Here is an 11,482-nt window from a genome sequence, read left to right on the forward strand (position 1 = left end):
TTTGAGGATAATAATTGAGGAATTTAAGAGCAAATGTTATGGTTGGACAAATGGGGTTTTCTTTTTTTTTAATGTATATGCTCCAAATGTTGGACAAGAGCGTAGGATATTTTTAAAACAGTTGTCTGATGCTTTGTCACAGTGCCTACAGGATAATATTGTGGAGGTGATTTTAACTGCACTATAAACCCTGATCTAGATAAGAATCATGATGAACCTCACCCAAGTTCTGCAGAAATAATAATAAAAATGTATTATCATGATTTTGTTGATTTATGGAGAGAGAGAGTTTCCCTGGAGTTAAACCGTATACCTGGTTAAAAACTAACTCCAATGCTTTGTCTGGGGCGAGACTTGATACATTTTATGTTGCTAAGAGTAATAGTGTAGGTTTTATAATAGTACCATCTTTTTTATCTGACCACCACTATATTTCTGTAGCTGTTTCTGTCCTGTCTTCTAAAATCCACAAATCACATTGGCATTTTAACAACATACAGGATCACTCTTTTATTCACTCTTTTAACCTTTTCTGGCAATCTTGGAGAGAGGAGAGATGCAGTTTCCCTTTATTAAGTAAGTGGTGGGATATGGACAAAGTGCATATTAAGTTGTTTTGCCAACAATATACTGCCCATAATACCAGAACTCTTAAAGAGAAACTGAAATCACTAGAAGAGGACATTCTGAGACGAAGCAGTCATGGTGACTCTGCTGATTCTATTGAGGGGAATACATTTCTTTTAAAGACATTGTTGGAGGAGCAAGGAAAAACATCTCTCTTAAGGACCAGATATTCTCAGCTATATGAAATGGATGTTCCTTCTGCATTTTTCTTTGGTCTTGAAAAAAACCAAGAGAACAGAAGTACTTTCACAAGCTGAATTTACCCCAGGGTGGTGTGACAACTGATCAGCAGGAAATCCGTGCTCATGCTCTTTCCTTTTAAGAGGACCACTACTGTGCTGAAATATGTGATGAAGCAGTAACAGAACAACTTTTATCAGAGGAAGATCAACAAACCCACCCCTATATCCTTTGCTGAACTTTCTCTGGCTGTCCAGGAGCTGAGCCCTGGGAAATGGCCTGGATTTTATCGTGCTTTCTGGAATTTGATTGGGGAGGACTTGTATGCGGTCTTTCTGGAAAGTTTTAATCAAGGGAAACTTCCACTGAGCTGTCGGAGGGCAGTTGTAACATTGATTCCAAAAAAAGGAGATCTTGGGTTCCTTAAAAATTGGCGACCTGTGTCACTGATCTGTGTTGATTTAAAAATTTTGTCTAAAACAATAACTAATATAGACTTAAAAAATATATGATAAACGTTATCCATGAAGATCAGTCATTTTGTGTCCCTAAACGTTCAATTTTTCTCTCGTCAGAGACAAGATTACAGTTGCACAAAGACACGCTGGACATTGGATTCCTATCTTTGGATCAGGAAAAAGCTTTTGATAGGGTGGACCATCATTATTTGTTTAAGACCCTGGAAGCTTTTGGTTTTGGTACTCATTATATTTCTCTTGTCAAGCTTAAGCTAACGCCTCATTTTATTTTATTTTTTATTATTTGTAATATATTGTAGTTCAGGCTTGTCTCAAATTTGCTCATTGTTTAGAGTATTCATCTATTTCATTTTTATTTCTTTCCTTTTAAGTCTGTCTATTTTCGTATCCGCATTGAGTGGCATTGAATAAATGTACAGTTTCCCAAAATGGGAGGCAGTAATAAATGAGAATGAAGCAATTTTCAAAGACTACATGCTGCTGTAGCACAAAATGTTAAATGATACAAATAATTTTCCTTAATTAATTTGATTGATTGTCAAACGGCCTCAGTCAGTGGAAAATAGAAGGAAACTTTGTACAGACGTCATTAGTTTTTCCCCATTTAAAGATTAATCATTTAATGTAATTTGTATATTTAATGGGGTGCTGCAGAATCTATGACAGTAATTAGCATTTCCTGAAAACTCATTAATACGCAACAACTTGATTAATGCCGCAATAATACTAACATGACTGAAGTTATTCAGGTTATGTACTAAACAGATTAAATCCACATAGCCCTGTTTGTTTTACTTCTAGCTGATATGATGTTTTTTGTCTGAGAAAAATATTTTGGAATGAACATGTTTGCCATCAATTCCCATTATCCACCAACTGCCAAATAAATTCTTGCTCGACGTTGGATTTTGGTTAATTAATGCCACAACCTAAAAACAACGTCAAATGATGTTAGAATTTGACGTTGTGTGGACGTTACCATTATTACGTCTAGTTGACGTTGGGTTTTGGTTGCCATACCTGACGACTGTATATCAGTATTTTACGTTAATATGACGTTGGCTTAAGACATTGGCTCGACGTTGGATTTTGGTTAGTTAATGCCACAACCTAAAAACAACGTCAAATGATGTTAGAATCTGACGTTGTGTGGACGTTACCATTATGACGTCTAGGCGACGTTGGGTTTTGGTTGTCATACCTGACGACTGTATATCAGTATTTATATGACGTTGGCTTAAGACGTTGGCTCGACGTTGGATTTTGGTCACCTGACGTCGCGACCTAAATCCAACCTAATATTAACGTCATATGACGTTGTGTGCCTGCTGGGTTCTGTACAGTGATATTTACATATGTTACGGGTTAATGGGTCTTTAACTAGGCCTTTCCCTGTGACCAGGGGAATAAGACAAGTTCTCTGTCTGGTCTTTTGTATTCTATTTCTATTGAACCTCTTGTCTATGCTGAGGAAACAGCTGTGTGGTATTGGTGTCTCAGGTTTTCCAGAAGTAGCCCCGGTGAAGCTTACAGCGTACGCAGATGATGTAACTGTGATAATTAGGAGCACTGATGATGTTACTAAATTTATTTCTTGTTTGAATAAGTTTCATCTAAGAAGCTCTTCTCGTATTAATTGGGATAAATGTGCATCCTTGTTGTTGGGAGAATGGGAGGATATAGGACCACCTCAATTGCCACAACAGTGTAAATGGGCTCAGGATGGACTTAAAGTACTTGGTGTTTTCTTTGGGACAGCCCAATACACCGAAAAGAATTGGGTGGGATTAGCAAATCGGGTGATTGGTAGATTACAGAAATGGAGATGGCTTCTCCCGCAGCTTTCTTTTAGAGGGAGGTGCTTGATTGTTAATAATTTGGCAGCCTCTATGTTGTGGCATAGGGTCACTGTTTTAAATCCTCCTAACTGAATCGCTCATTAGCATTCAAAAAGCTTTTGTGGGTTTTTTTTTTTTTGGAATGTCACCATTGGTTTATTCCTGGGATACTTTACCTTCCTGTGGCAGAGGGAGGTCAAGGACTAATACATATAGAGTCAAAAATATTAGCAATGAGATTACAAACATTGCAGAGGCTTTTGTATTGTTCTGCTCCTTTACAATGGGCTGCATTTGGGTTGTCTATACTAACAGATCTGGCTGGAATAGGCCTTGATAAACAGTTGTTTTAATGGAAAAACTATTTGAGGAAATGGCACAATGTTTTTTTTTTTCAAATTTTTATACGCCAGTTATTAGATCATGGAAATATTTTTATTTCTCAAGAACAGAAGAGGTACATTATGGGATTGCAGAACCCTCGTTTTTAATCCCCTTATAAAATTACCATTTAGTATGTCTTGTTTTATTCCACGGTCATTAAATGCTGGGGTTAGTAAAGTAATGGATTTAATTGATTTGACACAATGTGAGTGGCGAACTGTGCTGTCACTTGCGGCACAGGTTAAATTAAAATCTTTGAGAACTGCGGATAGGATTATTAAGTGTATTAAAGATGCTTTTCCCCCTGCATTAATTTCCTTTATGAATTCAGCCCTGGTAAATGTTTTTGTAGCTCAGAACTTCCCTGAGCTGAAGGTGACCCCTAAAGATATGGGATTTGGGAGCAGAATGAATCCGAGTACATTGTTGAAGGATTATGGTTTCATAATGTGGCAAAGAAAAATCTTTATTATATTTGTGTCAAATCTGTACTTATTGGACAGTTGCAAGGAAGACCAGATACTAAATGGAGAGATAAGATTTCAGTTTGTGAGGGAGTACATCCATCATGGGGAGTATTATATAAACCTCCTGTCTCTAAGCGATGTGGAGATCTTCAGTGGAGTGTGCTATAGCTTCAAATAGTTTAGTCTCGAAATTTAATGAGATGGTTTTATTATGTCCATTTTGTAATGCTCTTGATACTGTTTTTCACATGCTTTTTGAATATCCAAGACTTGGTTCTTTATTTGAAATACTTGAAAGATTGATCATAAAAGTTTTTGTATAACAATGTTTTGTTGTTGTTAGGATATCGATACACAAAGTCATGCCAACAACAATGTGTTCTTGCAAATTTTGTAATTGGCCAAGCTAAGTTAGCCATTTTGAAGTCTCATCAGTGTAAAAATGCAGGAAAGGATGTTGATATAGCAATGTTTAAATCTTTAATAGAATCCCGAGTGATCATTGAGTATACACACTACCAACACACTGATGATGATGTTGTTGTTTATGGAGGTGGGGTGTGAGAGAGGCATTAGTGTCTGTGACTGAAGATGGACGTTTAGTTTTTAATTGGTGAAATGTGTTTGATTTTGGTTTTGTTTTTGCAAATGTTGTTAATTTTTACATTTTGAACTCTTTATTTTTTTGAATAATAAAAAAAGGCGTTCAAAAGTCTCTCTCTCTCTCGTGATGCATCATCTGCATGGACTAAAATATTCTGAAGATAGCGCTGAGCATCTCTACATTTTGGGTTATTTTGCCTGCTGTATGAACCGCAGAACCCTTTTTATGTTCTACAAAGTACAAGACTGTTATAAAAAATTAAGTATTTTTATATCATTGGTTCTCAGCTGGTTCTGTTACTCAAATTTTACATTGGACTTGAAGTGGTGGCCAAAGAAACAGAATGTCCTTACAACCAGACACTGAAATGTATTTAATTTTGTCTGAAGTGCATAATATAATTCAATTTTCTAAATGGATAAACATTGGCTAAGGTGATTTATAGAGTTACACTTTTAAAAAAGGGTTCATGCTCTTGGCCGACTATAATTTACAGCAACTTCTTTGTTGCAAGTGAACTTGTTTATTTAACTCTTGTGTGGTGTTCATATTTTTGTTACTCAGACAGTGTTCGTGGGTCTGGTGGACCCGCTGCAGTTTTGGGTTTTAATTCAACACAATCAAAAAATATATGTTAAAATACTCAACAGATGTTTACTTCATCCCAATTACAAGCAATATAAACGAAATGAAGTAAAGTGCGGGAATGACAACACAAAACTCACACTCACACTCACACACTCACAAACACACGCACACACACACACACACACACACACACACACACACACACGCACGCACGCACACACACACACACACACACACACACACACACACACACACACACACGCACATACAAATAGTTGTCCCAGACAATAGGAGGACAGTGTGAAGGTACACAGGACCTAAAATTTCCACTCTTTTATTAGCCACGGGTCCATCCTGTAGGGGGGATGTACAGTGTGTGGTCATTGAAAATTTGTTCTGATATATGTTTTTCCTCAACGTCGGCCTTTGGACGTGATGGGGAAATGACCAAACGGCAGTATGTGACGAATAGGGGTGAGACCGTGTTGGTTTTTCACAGACAATGAGCCAAGGCCAATGAGTATGGGTTGGAAAAAGTCATTAATAGTATCATTTTTCTTTTAATAAAAAGTGAAAACGGGTCCCACAGACCCGAACACCATACAAGGGTTGATATATTCTGGGTCATATTTTCTTTTAGCACGTGCACTTTTGTGTCATGCAAATTGTCCATTTATGCCTAGATGAATGTTCCTTAAAATATCAGTTTGATTGGATGCGTTGCCTTTGATGTCAACAACTGGCCTACCTTTTAAGTTTAAATTTATATATACATATTTACACACACACACACAAACTCAAAAATCTCCTACAGTTTTCTCAACTTTTTATTTTTTACAGTGTTATTGCATTTAACATTTATTTTTTTCTCTGCTGTCGTGACCCATTAGAACAATCTATTTTTGGGACTAAATATGTTTTTCCAGGCCAAAAAAGCTGTATAAATAATGTTTCTTGCTAATGTTTGTTATAGACCAGATAACTTGAATGCACTTTCTGGATCATTGTGCCTGTTTTGATCAGCTGTTTGGACTCTCATTCTGACGGCACCCATTCACTGAAGTGGATCCATTGATGAGCAAGTGATGTAATGCTAAATTTCTTTCAATCTGCTCCCAATAAATTCATCTACATCTTGCGCTTACAGTACATACTGCATAATGAGTAGTGTGTATTTCATTCTGAACTCACACATGGCAACTGCAGCACTTTTTTGCGGCTAATTGAACATGACTAAAGCGAAATGCTTTAAAGCTGTTTGTTTGCTCAAGACCTGTTCACTTAGCAAATGCTTTACCTGACAGTGACCTGCAGAGAGAAACAGTTTAAAAGCTGAAATAAACAGCACTTCCTCCTCTCGCTCTTTCTCTCCATCCATTAGTACGATAAAGAAACAGGTCCAGGGCTGAAGCATCTTAAGAGTCACTAAATCAATCTGAGTCGTGCTGAGAAATGGAGCTACTGATGGATCTGTGCTGCATATTTACCAAAGCCTCCGCATCAGATTTCACTACAAGAGGCCAGAGATCGATTTCCTTCTGCCAGCACGACACAGCAAACACACTGCAGATCAATATGAGCAGAGAGAGCAGCGATTTTGACTGAAGTCAAGCTCAGGTCAACTGCATTACTGCAAATCATACCGAAGTATGGCTACATGATTCATTGAAATAAAACCGAAATCATGATATGGCTTAGTGCGACTATCAGACTGTAAAGACTGCAATTAAATGAATATATATGTGTTTCTGCGTGTTTCTGAGTGAAGCGCGGCGCTGTGTTCATTTACACATGAGCAGCTCATGATACTGTTATCTATGGAAGATTATTTCCACATTTGTTTCTGATTTAATCTCACAATTCTTTTTCTTCCGAGTTTATATTTTAAAAAAAATCGGAGATAGAAAATTATGAGATAGAAACTCAAAATTGCAAGAAAAGTCTTTATTGTGAGATAAAATTTTGATTTATTTATTTATTGGTGGAAATAAACTTCCGTAGGAAACACAGCTGAGCTGCTCACGTGTAAATAAACACAGTGCTCCGCTTTGCTCTGAATCATGCAGAGTATATATTCATTGAAATAAATTGCAGCCATTATCAATCTAAATTTAACATGCATTTGAAAATGCAACGTGCCAAATTTATCAGACTTGTAATGAGAAGTGCTTATAGGCAAAAGAAAAGCTTCAAGTTCTTTCTGAGGTTTTCTGTCAAAATAAAAGTTCAGTGGTTTAATGTTTAAAAATTAAGAAATTAATATTGTAATTGTGCAGTTGTAAATTTATTTTTCAAATATTTAACAGTGAAGACGGGTTTAAAGCTGGCTTTGTTTTTTTTTAAGGCTTTGTTTCAAGTGAACCTGTATGTATTTAATATATAATGGGTCATATTTTGTACTTATACAGTCATGCAAACTGTCCATTTATGCCTTATTTAGATAAATGTGTTCCAAAATATCAGCTTGACTGGACATACTGCCTGTGTCAACAACAAAGTGAATGGGAAGATTTTGGCTAAATATAAATATTCTTAGTTTACAGTGAAATATATAGCATTTTTAAATAATAATTATTATTTTTTATTATCATCACTGGTATTATTATTTTATAGCTATATTGATATATATATATTTTTTTTTTGCCAATTTGCAATATTTCACCATTTTCATCAGAAAAATTGCATTTCTACGTTTTCCCTAAAAAGAGCACCCCTACCCCAAAGACGTTTTTTCCTACAATTTCCTGCTTCAGTTTTAGATAATATGTGCATGAGAGTCTCATCCTGCATCACAGAGTCCTGGAGAACATGATGAGCTGTGATTTACTGCACAGCTGCAGCAGATGTTTATGCAAATGTATGTGAATGAGGGGTGAATGTTCAGTCTGTGTTGTGTGCAGTTCAGTGGGGAAAACTTAAAAAATAAAAACTTTAGTCATTTCTGTGTTCAGTGTTTGACTTTTTTTGTCTGTTCTGTTGTCCAGCACATTCATATTGAGACCAAAGCGCTCATTCTGATGATGATGAGCTCAGGAACTGGAAATCTTTCCCATTTTCTTGCTCTTTTGTTGGTCATCACATGCTGATATCTGAACACACACAATCAGATCACAAACATCTGCCCACAATCACTCAATCCTAATGATCTCCTGTATTCTCCTGCAAATATTTGCCTCATGGTATCCAGGGAAACTAAAACTATTTTCTTCTCATACTTTGTTATAAGGAACAGAAATAACAAGCAACTTTATGCTTTATCACATGAGCTCGTGATTGTGTGTGCTGATGTTTTGGCATGCATCTGCTGATGCGTGCTGTCATTCGCTCGCTCTGTCGTCTTCTGTAGCACACTTCTGTGATGGAGGCTATATTTGGCCTCAACATGCTCACAGTGAAAGTCGTTCCAGCTGAGAAGGTCTTGTCAAATTAGGCCCCCCGTCAAGCACTGCATCTCTAAGAGCTTCTGAACAGAGAGACATGACAGTAGAGCCTCAACTGTAGCCTGTTACACTCCAGAAAACAAACCATCCATCCATCCATCTCTGTAGAAGATTGTAGTTTAGCAGTAGGTGAGATTGTTGGCTATGAAAGCATTAAGTCAGCGTCTAGGATGAATGGTGCAGTTGTCATTTTTTTGGATGAGGTGGATAAAGTAAACCGTTTGCTTGAGAGTGGGATTACCATTAATGACACACACATACACACACACCGGTTTTGTCTTTGACAGGTCCTGCAAAAAAGGTCATTATTTCGAATGCACCCCCGTTTTTGAAAAATGAGCTTTTGGAAAAAGAGCTAGGGAAATACGGAAAATTAGTGTCACCGATAAAAATGATTCCTTTCAGTTGCAAGTCTCCCCAGCTTAAACGTGGTGTCTTTTAGGAAACATGTTCATATGATTCTTAAGAAAAGAGTTGAACTTGGTTTTTAAGTTCAAGGTTGAAGACTTTGATTATACTGTACATGTAACTGCAGAACTGATGAAGTGTTTTGGGTGTGGAGAGGTGGAGCACGCGATTCGCTCGTGTCCAAATGAAAGACCCGCTGGGGCTGTTGGTTGAGCTGCGAGAGATTATGCAGGTCTCACAGGCAGATGATCGAGGTGATAGTGGTCCGGGAGATGAGGTGGTGGAGGATTCAAGTAATAAACAGAGTGATCAAAAAGTGCAATATATCTCAGAAGGAGATTTAAATGTTGGCTATATAGCGACTAGAGTAGTGGAGTCAGTTTTATTCAATGAGGAAGATGTTTTGATGGATGATGATTTTTCCAAAATGTCAAACAAAAGGAAGAGCCCAGAAAACATATCAAACACCGAACAAGTCACAAAAGTGTCAAAAATGCACCCAATGGTTTGTTCATCCCAGTCTCAGGGAAATTTGTCAAGTACACAGAAGTGATGGGAACACACAAGTGGAAACACAAAGTGTTTATTCTTTTGCCAAAATTCAGATTTTTTTGCAAAAAAACAAAAGGAATGAGATCTGTCAAAGTTGATGAATTCTTTCCAGACTTGAGGTTGTTTCTTAGCTCAGTTAGGTTTTTCATGAAAAACACAGAACCCACTACCCAATCAACCGTTACTGATCAGGAAATATTTCGTCTTAAGAAGTTGATGGTGAAAGTTAAAACACAAATAGCAAATGATGATTAAGTGCTTGTTTTGTGTTTATTTTATTGTTTGGTTTAATTATAGTCCTATTTTTGCCATGTGTGACATAAAGCTGGGGTCCTTAATCATTAATGCTGCCAGAGAGGATGTGAAAAGAATTTCTCTTTTTAATTAGTTTTAAAATTAAGAAACTGACTGGAAAAGGGAGTGGGATGGGGAGGTGTTTCTCAGTCATAGTGGAGGTGTTGGCATCCTTTTTTCTAAGGATTTTTTAACCTATTTCATGTATTACTGAAGAACTAGTCGAGGGTCGACTGCTAAAGATACAAGCTACCTTTGAAAATGTGAAAATGTCCTTTATCGATGTATATGCTCTGAATTTAGGCATTGAAAGAGTGATATTTTTAAATATCCTAAACACTGTACTTAACAAATGTAATGTGGATGAGTATATGTTCTTGGGCGGAGATTTTAATTGCACTGCAAATGCATCTCTAGACAGAAACCATCCTGAACCACAGTGCTAGTTTGAAAAGCCTTATTAGTCTGCCTATATATCTGTTTTTCTGTCTGTCCGTCCATCTATCTGTCTGTCTATCTATAAATCTGTCTATGTATGTATCTATCTGTCTGTCTGTCAGCCTATCTGTATATCTATAGCTGTCTGTCCGTCCATCCATATTTGTCCATCATTATCTCTGCTAATTAACTCCTTGTGTTCTTCACACTTTCAGGAAGAAAAATCTTGCACATAAGAGGCCAATTATCCTTGCGTTCAGCAGAGACAGTGACCTGTGACAACCTTTAATTCCACAGAAACACGAGCTGGTGGATTTCTGCCCCTCAAGCGTTCGCTCTGTTCTCTCATGCTGGTCATTGTTCAGTGTTATTGTGCTAATGAGAGAGTCTAAAAGTGCGATGATCTCTGGAGGGATCTGCATGGACTCTCTCTCAGAGAAACTTCAATTTTTGCTGAAGATGATGACCTCAAGCAGCCTGCATCTTCCAGTTTGCTTCATCTCAGAGAAGTTACTAAGATGTTAAAGGAGTTTTGGAAAGAAAAGTTTTCCAATCTCACGACTTGCTCTTTTTATTTATTATTATTATTATTTATTTTTTAACTGAGAACTATCAGATCACAGAACTTCCGTCTGGTAGTTAAACATGGCAGGGGAAGATGAAGAAGAGGGAAAAGAGGAAGTAGAAGCTTTGAACTTCCTAATGGCAGAAAAGACTGAGAAACCTGATCGACTGACAGAAAGGAACAGCAATATTTCCACAAACCTCCTCTACATGACCCGTGATTTGAGGGCTCGTTCATGTCTGGATCACAAACAGTGAACGATGAATCTAGTATCTGGCCTCACGGCTATATAACATCACAAATATACCTCCCAAAATAAAACAGAGGGTATAAATCAAAATAAAATCGATTAAAAATTGCTGTATAGAAAATAAAGCTGTATAGATCTTTTATTATAAAATGACAAAAACACAGCAAAATTAACTTAACAACCCTAAAATTAAAATGTATAATATACTTTTTTTTTTTCTTTTTAAACTATAATATCTCAGTGATACTAAATTAATGTTAAGTAAGATAAGAACAGTCCACTGACATGCCTGTAATGCCCTTTAGATCAGAATCAGATCTCCATTAAGTCACCATCCTTCGCTTATTAAAGTCACAGTTCTCAACAAG

Source organism: Barbus barbus (genome assembly GCF_936440315.1).
Source record: "Barbus barbus genome assembly, chromosome: 19".
NCBI classification, from domain to species: Eukaryota; Metazoa; Chordata; class Actinopteri; order Cypriniformes; family Cyprinidae; genus Barbus; species Barbus barbus.